This window comes from Ranitomeya imitator, chromosome 5 (assembly GCF_032444005.1).
Source record: "Ranitomeya imitator isolate aRanImi1 chromosome 5, aRanImi1.pri, whole genome shotgun sequence".
NCBI lineage: Eukaryota > Metazoa > Chordata > Amphibia > Anura > Dendrobatidae > Ranitomeya > Ranitomeya imitator.
The window spans coordinates 407,764,185-407,780,645 of record NC_091286.1 but is presented as its reverse complement, the minus strand read 5'-3'; positions in this window follow the sequence as shown (position 1 = coordinate 407,780,645).

Genomic DNA, 16,461 nt, shown 5'->3' with positions numbered 1-16,461 from the left:
TCACCCCCCTTGCCCCATAGGGCATCATGCAGCTCACCCCCCTTTCCCCATAGGGCATCATGCAGCTCACCCCCTTACCCCATAGGGCATCATGCAGCTCACACCCCCTCCTTGCCCCATAGGGCATCATGCAGCTCACCCCCCCTTGCCCAGCTCACACCCCCTCCTTGCCCCATAGGGCATCATGCAGCTCACCCCCCTTTGCCCCATAGGGCATCATGCAGCTCTCCCCCCCCCTTGCCCCATAGGGCATCATGCAGCTCACACCCCTTCCTTGCCCCATAGAGCATCATGCAGCTCACCCCCCCTGCCCCATAGGGAATCATGCAGCTCACACCCCCTTGCCCCATAGGGTATCATGCAGCTCACCCCCCCTTGCCCCATAGGGCATCATGCAGCTCACCCCCCCTTTCCCCATAGGGCATCATGCAGCTCACCCGCCTTGCCCCATAGGGCATCATGCAGCTCACCCCCCTTTCCCCATAGGGAATCATGCAGCTCACCCCCTTACCCCATAGGGCATCATGCAGCTCACACCCCCTCCTTGCCCCATAGGGCATCATGCAGCTCACCCCCCCCCTTGCCCAGCTCACACCCCCTCCTTGCCCCATAGGGCATCATGCAGCTCACCCCCCCTTGCCCCATAGGGCATCATGCAGCTCTCCCCCCCTTGCCCCATAGGGCATCATGCAGCTCACACCCCTTCCTTGCCCCATAGAGCATCATGCAGCTCACCCCCTCTGCCCCATAGGGCATCATGCAGCTCTCCCCCCCCCCTTGCCCCATAGGGCATCATGCAGCTCACACCCCCTCCTTGCCCCATAGGGCATCATGCAGCTCACACCCCCCCCATACAACCAGCCAGGACTTAATAATAAAAAAACCCACAATAAAAGCACAATACTCACCTCTCCTCCTCGCTCCCACGCTGACTCCAGCAGCAGCTCTGCTCCGATGTCAGGAGCTGCGCTGCTGTCAGCCTCACACACAGCAGGTGCAGGTGCACCTGCTGCGTGTCAGCCGCGAGGGGAATCATGGGAGAGGGAACGTCATCTGACGCTCTCTCCCCATTAATGAGCGCTGGGGGCGGCATTGGTGCCGGGACCCGTGGCTTACGGCCCCATAGCAGCTGTGTGAGCTGGGGGCCCCTGAGGGAGCGGCAGGGGGGGCCCTAGTCTGCGGGCTCTGATAGTGGGCAGTGTTTAGCCGCAATTTGCGGCAAACGCTGCCCGCTATTATAGTGAAATGAATTCACTCCTCTCCACGCCCATGGGGGCGTGGAGAAGCGTGAATATTCATTTCACTTTAGCAGCGGGGACAGGCTTAGGCTTCCTGTCACCCTCTGCTTCTCCGCTGGTACTGGGGGCCCCATAGCAGCTGCATGGTGTGCCGCTATTAGCGACACCCCACTTGCTGGGGGCCCCTGGAGCAGTGGGGGCCCTAGGCACTGCTGGTACTGTATGCCAGCAGGTGTCAGGGCCTGGGCCCACCGGAGAATCCTTCGGACTCAACCGCCTCCCAGCCGTCGATCATCCCCTCAGTGTTCCGGGCGCCGCCTCCTCTGTTTATATTCACGTACCCGGTGCCTGCGCTGTGCTCTCATTTTTCTGGCATGAGCCATCCGCGCTGCCCTGCAAGTCCCATCAGCTGATCTAGTTATTCCGCCCCACAGTGTGTTCTGATTTATTCACACAGCGGGGCTGGGAATCTGGCGCATGCGCAGTTAGTATCTGCGGCTGTCCCCATCACCCTCCGCCTCTTTCCTCCAGCGTTATACGACTCATCTGCACTGCAGCGTCAGCTTGTTATCACTCTGTATTTGGTCTATTTGATAGAACCAGATGCAGCATCTTTGAATGCTTTCATCTTGCTTCCCTCATATACAAAAATTACACAGCAAAGTGAAGGTTTTGAACATTTTGGGTGACGTACCTTTTGTCAGGCTTAATAGAATATGTAAGAGATATCACTCTTGGAGAACAGAAAGGATGTATTCAATTATCGTATTTTTCGGATTATAAGACGCACTTTTATGATCCCCAAAATAGGGGGGGAATGGGGGTGCGTCTTCTAAACCGAACACTGTTCTTACCACTGCTGCGGGCCCAGAGCTGGGGGTGTTGGGGTGGTCCTGCGGTGTTCGGTGGAGGTACGGCAGTGAACAGTGGTCCTATGGTGGTGGTACAGCGGCGATCGGTAGTGGTATGGCGGTGAGCAGTAGCCTTGTGGCGGCATATGGCGGTCGCCATTCTTCTTCCGGGGTCCGGCGTTCTCCAGCTTTTCAGTCGGCGCAGGAGCAGATGGAGGAAAGCCAAGATCTCCATCCGTGCCTGCCTCTATGCGATGTCTCCAGGAAAATGGCCACGGATACGGTGCAGGCACAGATGGAGATCTAAAATAAACTGACCGTCACATCAAAACACAAGTCAGGTCTGAACAGGTGCTTACCTAGAGTCGCCAACTCATACAATGAAACAGATAAGGAAGCACTCTGTAGCGCTACAGCATGCAAACATAAAATATGAAAATTGAATTGCATTACTGCACTAGAAATATGAAAAAATTGAGAATGCTTAGCGCATAAATTGGCCAATTGATGTGTACCTGGTAGCCACGTTAAGGCAATTCTCGTTGCCAGGACCTAATGCCAAACATGGTACAATTGAATGCATTCTTTCTGTCTTCAGAGAGGAATATCTCCTACATATTGTATTCTTGCCTGACATAGGATACATCACCTAAAACATTGGTAAACTTAAATTTGCAAAGTAATTTTTGGATATGATGGAAGAAAAATTAAAAGCTTTTAAAGATGTGCTTGTTTTGCCTATTTATGGTGTGCTATTCATTCAAACACTATTTAGTGGGAAGATTAGGTATCTACTAAGTAGCATATCACAAGCCAAGTTACAAAATTGATTTTATGGTGATTCTACACAGTAGTGTCCCTACAGCTTATTATTATTATTATTATTATTAATTTTAGATGTAATTTTATTGCTTAACACCTTTACCCCCCACCCCCAAGGCTGTTATAGTTAATGATCAGGCCAATTTTTACAACTCTGACCAGTATCACTTTATGAGGCAATAACTCTTGAACGCTTAAACGGATCCCACTGATTCTGATATTTTTTTTAGTGACCTATTGTACTTCATGAAAGTGGTAAAATTTCTTCAATATAGCCTGTGTTTATTTGTGAAAAAAATCGAAATTTAGTGAAAATTTAGCAATTTTCAATCTTTGAATTCTTATGCCCTTAAATCAGAGAGCTTTTACACAAAATAGTTAATAAATAACATTTCACAAATGTCTACTTTACATCAGCGCAATTTTTTAAACAAAATTTTTTTATTGCGAAGTTAGAAGGGTTAAACGTTGATCAGCGATTTCTCCTTTTTCTAACAAAATATACAAAACCATTTTTTTAGGGACCACCTCACATTTGAAGTACGGTAACTTTGAAGAGTCTATATGATAGAAAATTCCAAAAAGTGACACCATTCTAAAACCTGCACCCCTCAAGGTGCTAAAAACCACATTACATTCAAGAAGTTCATGAACCCTTCAAGTGCTTTACAGGAATTTTTGGAATGTGGAAAAAAATGCACTTAACTTATTTTCACTAAATATTTACTTTAGACCCAAATAATTTTATTTTCACGAGGGTAACAGGAAAAAATGAACCCAAAAATGTGTTGTGTAATTTCTCCTGAGCATGCCGATACCCATATTTGGGAGGAAACCACTGTTTGGGCGCCATTTAGTTTTTTTTATGCAAAATTTGCTGGAACAATTAGCGGAAGCCATGTCACGTTTAGAGTTTAGTTGGTTTAGATGGTGGTGAGCACATTGAACCCTCAGGTGCTTCAGAGAAGTTTATAACGTTAAGCTGGGAAAATTTAAAGAAAATAATTTTCCTCACAAAAATGTTTTTTTAGCTCCATATTTTGCAGTTTCATAAGTGTAAAAGGAGAAATTGCATCATACAATTTGTTGTGCAATTTCTCCTGAGTATGCGGATACCTCATATATGGGAGAAAACTACTGTTTGGGTGCTCGGAAGGGAAGGAGCATTATTTGACTTTTTGTATGTAAAATTTTCTTGAATCATTACCGGACACATCCCCTAATGTTCATAAACAATGGATACCTCCAACAAGGACCCCATTTTGGAAACTAGACCCCTCAAGGAATGTATTTAGATGTGTGGTGAGCACCTTGAACCACGTACGTTTTTATTTTGATAAGCGTAACTGGAGAAATTGCATTATACAATTTGTTGTGCAATTCCTCCTGAGTACGCCGATACCCCATATGTGAAGAAATACTGGTTTGAGGCATGATGCAAAGCTCAGAAGGGAAGAGGTGCCATATTGGAGTTCAGATTTTGATGGAATGGTTTGAGGGTGCCATGTCACATTGGCCGGGCCCCTGAGGGGCCAGAACAACAGAAACCCCCCACATGTGGACTCATTTTACAAACTACTCTCCCCAATTAAATCATCTAGGGGTGCAGTGATCATATTGACAGCACATGTGACTCACATAATTTTATACCCTATATGTAATTGGGAAATATTTTTCAGCACAGTGCAAAGCTCAGAAGGGAAGGAGCGCCATACTATACTGCAGATTTTACTGTTAGGCCATGTTCACACGTTGCGTTTTTTACCGCGGAACCGCGGCAATTTTGCAGCTGCGGGTCCGCTGCAGTTTCCATTGCGTTTACATTTACATGTAAACCAAAGGAAACCGCAAACCGCTGTGCACATGCTGCGGGAAAAACCGCACAGAAACGCAGCGGTTTATAACCCGCAGCATGTCACTTCTTTGTGCAGAATCGCAGCGATTCTGCACCCATAGAAATGCATTGATCCGCTTACTTCCCGCATGGGGCTGTGCACACCATGCGGGAAGTAAGCGGATAATGTGCGGGTTATACCCGGGGTGGAGGAGAGGAGACTCTCCTCCAGGCCCCAGGAACCATATTTGAGTTAAAAAAAAAGAATTAAAATAAAAAATAATGTTATACTCACCCTCGGAAGTCTCAGCGCTGCACGCGGCCGTCCGGTCTCAGGTTTGCTATGCGACCAGGACCTGCGGTGACGTCGCGGTCACATGACCATGACGTCACGAAGGTCCTTCTCGCACAGCATCTTTGGAACCGGACCGCCGCCTGCAGCGCCGAGGAGATCGGGACGTCAGAGGGTGAGTATATCATGATTTTTTTTATTTTTAACATTACTATTGATGCTGCATATTCCTGCATATGCAGCATCAATAGTAGGGGTAAAATCCCGCAGCGGAACCCGCAGGACAAACCGCGATAAATCTGCAAGGATAACCGCAGCGGGTTTGCCCTGCAGATTTATCAAATCCGCTGCGGGAAAACCCGCAGGGACCCGACGCAACGTGTGAACATGGCCTTATGGTGTGTGGGTACTATGACTCACTGGGAGAGCCCCTTAGTTGCCAGAAAGGCAGAACCCCCCATAAGTTACCCCATTTTACAAACTACACCTCTCAATGAATTCATCTAGGAGTGGGGTGATCATATTGACACCACGGGTGTGTCACAGAATTTTATATCATTGAACAGTGAAGAAAAAAAATAACTACATTTTTCCATCAAAATTTTGTTTTAGCCCCAGATTTTACAATTTCTACTGAACATGGCAATACGCCATATTTGGCTGTACAGTACTGCTTAGCCATACAGAGAGACTTGGGAGGAACAAACGCCTCCTGGAGCACAGATTTTCTTAGAATAGTTTGCGGACTCCATATACAGAGCCCCTAATTGCTGGAAGAGCAGAATTCTCCCTCAAGCGACCCCATTTTGGAAATTATACCCCTTTGGGAATTTATCTACAGGTGTAGTGATGATTTTGAGCCCAAGGGTGTTTTCCAGAAACAAGCAGCAATAAATGTTGCCAAGTGAAAATTGCAAACTGCCGTTGTGCTGACCAACATGCTGTAGTGACCAGTACTTTGCAGTCACCAGTATGTCGCAGTCACCTGTACATTATGCTCAGCTCTTGCTTCTGGAGACATGAACCCATAAGTTAGGCGGGCTCTTACCACTTCAGAAATGCCAAAAATGTGGGCGCAATATGTGGTTTAGATACACTGTGGGGCTCAGAAGGGAGAGAGGCATTTGGATTTGGGAGCGCATAATTTGCTGAATTTCTTTTGAGGGGTGAAGAACCATTTCACTTATCCAGAGTCTTTATACTACCAGTAACTTGGAAGCCTCCTATATTTCCATTAACAGATGGCAGACCTGAATAGGGGCTTGCTTTTTTTCTGGATTGATTTGAAGCTTTTATTGGGAACATTTTACATAATGTTTGGGATCACATTAATCCGTCACTCTATGCTGAGCACTTACATCGGGGTTTCCATCTAAATTTCCGAATGACATGATTCAGATGAAACCCCCTAGGGATCCATTCACTATAAAGAGGCAGCAGAGTCATTCTTGACTCCGACTGGCCTCTGATCACAGATCCTATGTCCACAGTGCCTCCATCTGCCTCATTATAGGGAACTAGCTATTGAACCCGTTCTACGCCCGGGTGGCGAGCATTTATATTGGTATATTGTCTCCATCCTGGTATGTGCTGCTCCATCCTGCGTCCCCATCCTGTCATGCGCTGCTCCATCCTGCGTCCCCATCCTGTCATGCGCTGCTCCATCCTGCGTCCCCATCCTGTCATGTGCTGCTCCATCCTGCGTCCCCATCCTGTCATGCGCTGCTCCATCCTGCGTCCCCATCCTGTCATGTGCTGCTCCATCCTGCGTTCCCCTTCCTGTCATGCGCTGCTCCCATCCTGCGTCCCCATCCTGTCATGCGCTGCTCCCATCCTGCGTCCCCATCCTGTGATGCGCTGCTCCCATCCTGTGATGCGCTGCTCCCATCCTGCGTCCCCATCCTGTCATGTGCTGCTCCATCCTGCGTCCCCATCCTGTCATGCGCTGCTCCATCATGCGTCCCCATCCTGCGTCCCCATCCTTATGTGCTGCTGCATCCTGCGTCCCCATCCTTATGTGCTGCTGCATCCTGCGTCCCCATCCTTATGTGCTGCTGCATCCTGCGTCCCCATCCTTATGTGCTGCTGCATCCTGCGTCCCCATCCTTATGTGCTGCTGCATCCTGCGTCCCCATCCTTATGTGCTGCTCCATCCTGCGTCCCCATCCTTATGTGCTGCTCCCATCCTGCGTCCCCATCCTTATGTGCTGCTCCATCCTGCGTCCCCATCCTTATGTGCTGCTGCATCCTGCGTCCCCATCCTTATGTGCTGCTGCATCCTGCGTCCCCATCCTTATGTGCTGCTGCATCCTGCGTCCCCATCCTTATGTGCTGCTGCATCCTGCGTCCCCATCCTTATGTGCTGCTCCATCCTGCGTCCCCATCCTTATGTACTGCTGCATCCTGCGTCCCCATCCTTATGTGCTGCTGCATCCTGCGTCCCCATCCTTATGTTCATGCTGCATCCTGCGTCCCCATCCTTATGTGCTGCTGCATCCTGCGTCCCCATCCTTATGTGCTGCTGCATCCTGCGTCCCCATCCTTATGTGCTGCTGCATCCTGCGTCCCCATCCTTATGTGCTGCTCCATCCTGCGTCCCCATCCTTATGTACTGCTGCATCCTGCGTCCCCATCCTTATGTGCTGCTGCATCCTGCGTCCCCATCCTTATGTTCATGCTGCATCCTGCGTCCCCATCCTTATGTTCATGCTGCATCCTGCGTCCCCATCCTTATGTTCATGCTGCATCCTGCGTCCCCATCCTTATGTGCTGCTCCATCCTGCGTCCCCATCCTTATGTGCTGCTCCATCCTGCGTCCCCATCCTTATGTGCTGCTGCATCCTGCGTCCCCATCCTTATGTGCTGCTCCCATCCTGCGTCCCCATCCTTATGTTCATGCTGCATCCTGCGTCCCCATCCTTATGTGCTGCTGCATCCTGCGTCCCCATCCTTATGTGCTGCTCCCATCCTGCGTCCCCATCCTTATGTTCATGCTGCATCCTGCGTCCCCATCCTTATGTTCATGCTGCATCCTGCGTCCCCATCCTTATGTGCTGCATCCTGCGTCCCCATCCTTATGTTCATGCTGCATCCTGCGTCCCCATCCTTATGTTCATGCTGCATCCTGCGTCCCCATCCTTATGTTCATGCTGCATCCTGTGTCCCCATCCTTATGTGCTGCTCCATCCTGCGTCCCCATCCTTATGTGCTGCTCCATCCTGCGTCCCCATCCTTATGTGCTGCTCCCATCCTGCGTCCCCATCCTTATGTGCTGCTCCATCCTGCGTCCCCATCCTGTTATGTGCTGCTCCATCCTGCGTCCCCATCCTTATGTGCTGCTCCATCCTGCGTCCCCATCCTTATGTGCTGCTCCATCCTGCGTCCCCATCCTTATGTGCTGCTCCCATCCTGCGTCCCCATCCTTATGTGCTGCTCCATCCTGCGTCCCCATCCTTATGTGCTGCTCCATCCTGCGTCCCCATCCTTATGTGCTGCTCCATCCTGCGTCCCCATCCTTATGTGCTGCTCCATCCTGCGTCCCCATCCTTATGTGCTGCTCCATCCTGCGTCCCCATACTGCCTCTGACCCACTCGGCGCCGAGTGCTGGGGGGCCTGAGCAGGCGGGGACACCGGCGCGCTGTGGGGGTCAGGTGCCGGTATCGCCGCCAGCTCAGGCCCCCCCAGCACTTACTATACTCACCTGTCCGGCGTTCCATCGCTGACCGCCGCCATCTTCCCGGTCTCCTGGCTGTGACTGTTCAGTCAGAGGGCGGCGCCGGCGCATTAAGCGCGTCATCGCGCCCTCTGAACTGAAGGCCACAGACCGAAGACCGGGAAGATGGCGCCGCTCAGCGATGGAACGGGGACAGGTGAATATAGGCAGATACTCACCCTCCTGGCGGTCCCTGCTTCTGCGGTGGAGATCGCGGTGTGTGTTCAGTGTGAACGCACACCGCGATCTCCCGGGAGCGTCGCTCTGTGAGGCCCAGACTGCGCCGGCGCTTGCGCTTGCGCAGTCTATAGAGGCTTCGGACAGAGTGACGCTCCCAGCGTTATATTATAGATCTTCTGCTGGGGGTTCCGTCTGAATCACGTATTGCAGAGATTTACACAGAAACCCTGGTGTACCGTATATACTCGAGTATAAGCCGACCCGAGTATAAGCCGACCCCCCTAATTTTGCCACAAAAAACTGGGAAAACTTATTGACTCGAGTATAAGCCTAGGGTGGAAATGCAGCATTTACCGGTGAATTTGAAAAATAAAAATAGATCATTATTTCCCCATAGCTGTGCCATATAGTGCTCTGCACCGTTCATATTTCCCCATAGGTGTGAACCATATAGTGCTCTGCACCGTTCATTGTGCCCCCTAGCTGTGCCATATACGGTGCTCTGCACCGTTCACTGTGCCCCATAGATGTGCCATATACGGTGCTCTGCACCGTTCACTGTGCCCCATAGCTGTGCTGTGCCATATACGGTGCTCTGCACCGTTCACTGTGCCCCATAGCTGTGCTGTGCCATATACGGTGCTCTGCACCGTTCACTGTGCCCCATAGCTGTGCCATATACGGTGCTCTGCACCGTTCACTGTGCCCCATAGCTGTGCTGTGCCATATACGGTGCTCTGCACCGTTCACTGTGCCCCATAGCTGTGCTGTGCCATATACGGTGCTCTGCACCGTTCACTGTGCCCCATAGCTGTGCTGTGCCATATACGGTGCTCTGCACCGTTCACTGTGCCCCATAGCTGTGCTGTGCCATATACGGTGCTCTGCACCGTTCACTGTGCCCCATAGCTGTGCTGTGCCATATACGGTGCTCTGCACCGTTCATTGTGCCCCCTAGCTGTGCCTTATACGGTGCTCTGCACCGTTCACTGTGCCCCATAGCTGTGCTGTGCCATATACGGTGCTCTGCACCGTTCACTGTGCCCCATAGCTGTGCTGTGCCATATACGGTGCCCTGCACCGTTCACTGTGCCCCATAGCTGTGCTGTGCCATATACGGTGCCCTGCACCGTTCACTGTGCCCCATAGCTGTGCTGTGCCATATACGGTGCTCTGCACCGTTCATTGTGCCCCCTAGCTGTGCCTTATACGGTGCTCTGCACCGTTCACTGTGCCCCATAGATGTTCCACATAAATTTGTGCCGCCGCTGCCGCAATAAAGAAAAAAAAACACATACTCACCTCCCTTGATTGCAGCTCCCGGCGTCTCGTTCCGGCGCCTCCATCTTCCCGGCGTCTCTGCTCTGACTGATCAGGCAGAGGGCGCCGCGCACACTATATGCGTCATCGCGCCCTCTGCCTGAACAGTCAGAGAGCAGAGACGCCGGGAAGATGGAGGCGCCGGCCGGGAAGATGGATCGGCGCCCGGCGGCTGGAACGAGGACAGGTGAATATAACATACTCACCTAGTCCTGGCGATCCTCGCGCTGTCCCCTCCAGTCTTCGGTGCCGCAGCTTCTTTCTCTATCAGCGGTCACCGGCACCGCTGATTAGAGAAATGAATAAGCGGCTCCGCCCCTATGGGAGGTGGAGCCGCTTATTCATTTCTGTAATGAGCGGTCCCACGTGACCGCTGAAGAGGGGAAGAAGCTGCAGCGCCGAAGCCCGTGGGACGGCAGGGACAGCGCGAGGATCGCTGGGACTAGGTAAGTATACCTCAGCGCCCTCACCCCCTCACCCGCCGACCCCACCGCTACCGTGACTCGAGTATAAGCCGAGGGGGGCACTTTCAGCCCAAAAATTTGGGCTGAAAATCTCGGCTTATACTCGAGTATATACGGTAAGTCCTCAGTGTAGATGGCAAGATAAATGTGAGCTGAGCCTTAGGGTACCGTCACACTATAACATTTCGATCGCTATGACGGTACGATTCGTGACGTTCCAGCGATATCGTTACGATATCGCTGTGTCTGACACGCAGCAGCGATCAGGGATCCTGCTGAGAATCGTACGTCGTAGCAGATCGTATGGAACTTTCTTTCATCGCTGGATCTCCCGCTGTCATCGCTAGATCGGTGTGTGTGACACCGATCTAGCGATGCGATCCAGCGATGCGTTCGCTTGTAACCAGGGTAAACATCGGGTAACTAAGCGCAGGACCGCGCTTAGTTACCCGATGTTTACCCTGGTTACAAGCGTTAAACTAAAAAAAAACAAACAGCACATACTTACATTCTGGTGTCCGTCAGGTCCCTTGCCGTCTGCTTCCCGCACTGTGACTGCCGGCCGTAAAGTGAAAGCAGAGCACAGCGGCTGTGCTTTCACTTTCACTTTACGGCCGGCAGTCACTGAGTTCGGGAAGCAGACGGCAAGGGACCTGACGGACACCAGAATGTAAGTATGTGCTGTTTGTTTTTTTTTAGTTTAACGCTTGTAACCAGGGTAAACATCGGGTAACTAAGCGCGGTCCTGCGCTTAGTTACCCAATGTTTACCCTGGTTACCCAGGGACCTCGGCATCGTTGGTCGCTGGAGAGCTGTCTGTGTGACAGCTCCCCAGCGACCACACTACGATTTACCTACGATCACGGCCAGGTCATATCGCTGGTCGTGATCGTAGGTAAATCGTATAGTGTGACGGTACCCTTACTGCGATCTTTTGGAGGCAGAATAAACAAAACAGCAGGTGAAGAATTGGTTTAATTTATTTTTTACGCTGTTCCTCGTGCGGTATAAGTGACTTTATTCTTCGGGTCGGTGTGATTAGAGTGATACTAGATTTATATCATTTTGTTATGTTAGTCATCATTTTGATATGATAGCCTGCTTTCACACTAAAAAAAATGCTTTTTATTGCAAAAACTAGTTATATTTTGAAAGCTATAATTTTTCCATATTTTGGCTGACAATCATGTGAGGGCTTGTTTTTTTGCGAGACGAGTTGATGTTTTTATTGGTGCCATTTTCAGACACATGACTTTTTGTCATCACTTTTTATTCCGATTTTTGGGAGGCAGAATGAACAAAAATCAGCAATTAAGGATTTTTTTTATTATTTATGTCGTTCAGCGTGTGGTAAAATTGATAAGGCAGTTTGATTCTTTGGGTGAATATGATTACAGGGATACCACAGTTACATTTTTTTAAGTTTTGGCCCTTTTACACAATAAAAACTATTTTATAGAAAAAATAATTATTTTTTTCATCGCTTTATTCTGAGACTTATAACTTTTCTATTTTTCCGCTGATGGAGCTGTATGGCAAGCTTGTTTTTTGCAGGACAAGATTATGTTTTCGGCGGTACCATGCTTATATTTGTGTTTTTGATCGTGTTTTATTCCACTTTTTGTTCGACGGTATGATGATAAAGCATTGATTTTTGCATTGTCTTTTTTTTTTTTTATGGTGTTCACAGTTTCATAGGTCGGGTTATTCCGAACCAGGCGATACAAAATATGTATTATTTTATTTTTTTTAATAAAAATATTTATTTATGGGTACGATTTTTTATATATATATATATATATATATATATATATATATATATATATATATAAATATATATATAAATATATATATATATATATATATATTTATTAAAAAACTTTTTCCAAAGGCCTTTACTTTGTCCCACTATGGAACTTTCATTTTTTGCAGGCTGATCGCATGTATAGCATGTGGATGCAGACAGACATGAGGATGATCAAGCAACTTTGCTAGCTCTGGTGACCCGGATGTCGTCATAATGATTGTGACTCTGTGATGACGTTGCAGGGTCTCCGATCCAAGGGCAAGAAATTCTGTGATCAAATTCGATTGCAGCATTTAGGTGGATAAAATGCCGGGAGCAGTGCAAGGATCGCTCCTGGCAGTGAGTGCTGGGTGTCAGCTGTCAGAATCAAAATCCCGGGTCGTATCCAAACGCCCCAGGTCAATAAGGCTCAGGTCCCAGGGATGTATGGATACATCAAAGGTGGGAAAGGGGTTTTCCCACAAGCAAAAGTTCATTGTAATCAAAAGATCTTGGAATAATAATAAGTTTCACAATTGGATGTGTTTAAATAAAATGTTCCTGTGCTAAGATAATCTTATAATTGTTCCCCTGCTATGTACTGTGTAATGGCTCCCATGGGAAGGGGGGGGGGGGGCTAGGGATGGAATCTCTCTGCTCACACATACATAAATTAAATAAACAGTTCTCTGATCTCCCAAGAATCAAACTTGCAACCTCCATGTTCACAGGCAGCAGCTCTAGCTATGATGAAGATAAAAAAGCACCAAAACTGCACAGAGTAGCATCTTTGAGGGCGGAGATATCATGAAATCACATCCACTTTGCTTGGGCATTTATGCCATGTTCACATGCAGCGTATGTGCACGGGTCGAATACTCATCATCTGAGGGAGGATAGGAGTGTGTCGTCTTCAGCGCTCGTTGAAGTCCAGTGTGATGCTGAAAGGTTTCCACTAGGGCGCACCGGCCGCTAGCGACCATGGTAGCCACACAGCTCATGGAGTCAGTGGTGTGTGACCTCCGTTAGGTAGAGTACGGAATCCTGCGGATGAGGATTTGACCCCTGCACTTAGTATGACTCTTTACCATTTTTATTATTTTGTTCACATTGAATCAAATCAGGTTGCTAAATTCAGGACGACTAAGTCTACTACTTTCTAGCATAAGGGTACCGTCACACAGTGGCATTTTGATCGCTACGACGGCACAATTCGTGACGTTCCAGCGATATACTTACGATCTCGCTGTGTCTGACACGCTCCTGCGATCAGGGACCCCGCTGAGAATCGTACGTCGTAGCAGATCGTTTGAAACTTTCTTTCGTCGTCTAGTGTCCCGCTGTGGCGGCATGATCGCATGGTGTAACAAAGGTGTGCACGATATTGTATACGATGTGCGCATAATAACCAACGGCTTCTACATCGCAAATACGTCGTGAAATTATTGCTCCAGCGTTGTGCATTGCGAAGTGTGACCGCAGTCTACGATGCTGGAGCGATATTGGAGCGATGCTGGAGCGTCACGGATCGTGCCGTCGTAGCGACCAAAGTGCCACTGTGAGACGGTACCTTTAGTCTATTTTCTTTATTTTTTCTAAGCGGGTTAACACAATATTATTTATTCATCTACTTATCTATTATTCTACGGGCATCCCACAGGACCCGTTTCATTGCCAGCAGCATCCTATTCCTAAAAAATGTATTTGAGCGCTAGTGTTGTATACCTTTTTCACTTCTCCTGAATGTCCCTCACTGTCAGCGCTCCTCTGACATCTCCTCTGGCCAGAGTAAAAAGAAATTGTAAATGGGGGTAGCCAGGAGCGTGGTGTAAATTTGCTGTGGCACATGTAGTGCGTCACATAGTTTGATCTCTTGAGATCTTGGTCCCGAAATCACCAACTGCGCATGCGCCGCCCCCGCCGGTGGCCATATTGCCAGAGTCCACCGCACACGCACAGGGAACCGTGGAATTACCGGGGCTCTGGCCTGTCGCAAAATGTCGGCAGAGCCCCAGGCAGGGCCGGACACCCACGCAGCCCTGCTGGGCACCGGAGACACTGGCAGCACCAGTCAGCAACACCCGGACAAACCATGCAGCAGCACCGGACATGCACCAGCACCGGACATGCACCAGCACAAGACCCCCGCACCAGCGCGCCGCACATCGGAGCCCCCCTTATCCTAGCCTGCAGCATCACCCCACTGCTGCCTCCTCCAGGAGCGACCCTGGGACCGCGCTTCACCACACCCACCACCCCCAGTAAGCAATAAGATTCATGGATTATAAGAAGCACCACCATTTTATTAAAAAATATTTTTTTCTTATTTTTCTCCTCAAAATTTGGGGTGTGTCTTATAATCCGGAGCGTCTTATAATCCGAAAAATACAGTAGATCATAAGAAAGTTTTTTAATGACACAATAGTTTAAGAATGTACAAAAAGATCACATTTATCATAGAACAGTTGTCAGAAAACAGAGAAATTCAAATGAGGTTCAGGTACACCCAGAGAGTGTTACATCAGGAACATCATGACTTAGTAATCACAAAAACATAAAAAGCCCCTTTAACAAAATATATATATGATGCCATATAAAGTGGCAATACAGTGTTGCATAATAAGGGGTAACAAAGTCCCTAGCGCTACATAAGAGAAATAGGGTATCATAAATTCTAAGAGTCAGTGACCACTAAATCATTATTTGTAGTTAGGGGATAAGTATTTGAATCATCGGTTCTCACCCATGTCAGCGTCCATAGATGCAAGCAGAATCACCACAGGTACCCTTACACCCCGGACCCGCAGCTTGTACTGGGACCGCAACTCTTTTTTTATTCCTTACCATACCTCTGCATACTACGCCATTAGCTCTAACCAGGAGCCTTTCTCAATTCAGTATTTGCCTACTGCGGCGTCTCGTCGCTTTTCCACTGTGTCCTCTCTTTAGTTGACTACACAACAAGTGAGGTTTGATAAAGGCCCATTACGGGGTCGAAACGTTACCGCAATATCCTTATGCTACTGTGGTGAATACAATAAAATGTCATTTAACTTTTGAAAATCTACACCTTGAGTGCGGCTGTTTGTTACTTATTCATAGATGCAAGCACACGCCCCTACACGTTTAGCTACAGCTTCCTCGGGGGGCCAATCTGTCATCAGTCGAACATCCCTTCGGTGGATATTAGCTACTCACAAATGGCACCCTTACAAAATCCAGCTGCTGCAGCATCTCAACGAGGATGCCCCAGATCGGCGCACTGAATTTACAGAATGGGCAAAACAAAAGTTGGAACAGGACCCTCAGTTTACACAGAACATTATGTTCAGTGATGAGGCAAACTTTTTAGGTGGGCCATTTATATGGATACACCTAAATAACATGGGAATGGTGAGTTTTCTTGCGTAGGGTGTCTTGCATTGAAATCTGCTACAATGACCCGGGTTCTGCGTTCACCAGACATCAATACAATTTCTATCCGCTCCTCACATGTTAACCTCTGCGACATGTCAATGGCTGTAAACAAAGAGAAATTTGTAAATAACTCATGAAAGAATAGAGTTACGTTAGAACCAAGCACACCATTATTTTTCTTGTGAAATAAATTCTCAATAAATTTTATGTGTCACATGACCCTCTTCTCGTTGGAAAAAATAACGTTGGATCCAAAATGGCCACCATGGTCACCACCAATCTTGTAAAGATTTCCCCTTCCCATATACTAATGTGCCACAAACAGGAAGTTGATATAACCAACCATCCCCATTATGTTTATGTGTATCATCCATATACATGGCCCACCCTGTATACATGACGCACAATTCTCATGGGTATGTAAGCTATTATATGAACAACATGCATCCCTCACAGGTATGTAGCCTGCTATATGCATAGAACACAGCCATGACAGTAGAGTAACCTGTATTGTAATGTTTGAGTGACATACCTATTCCACTAA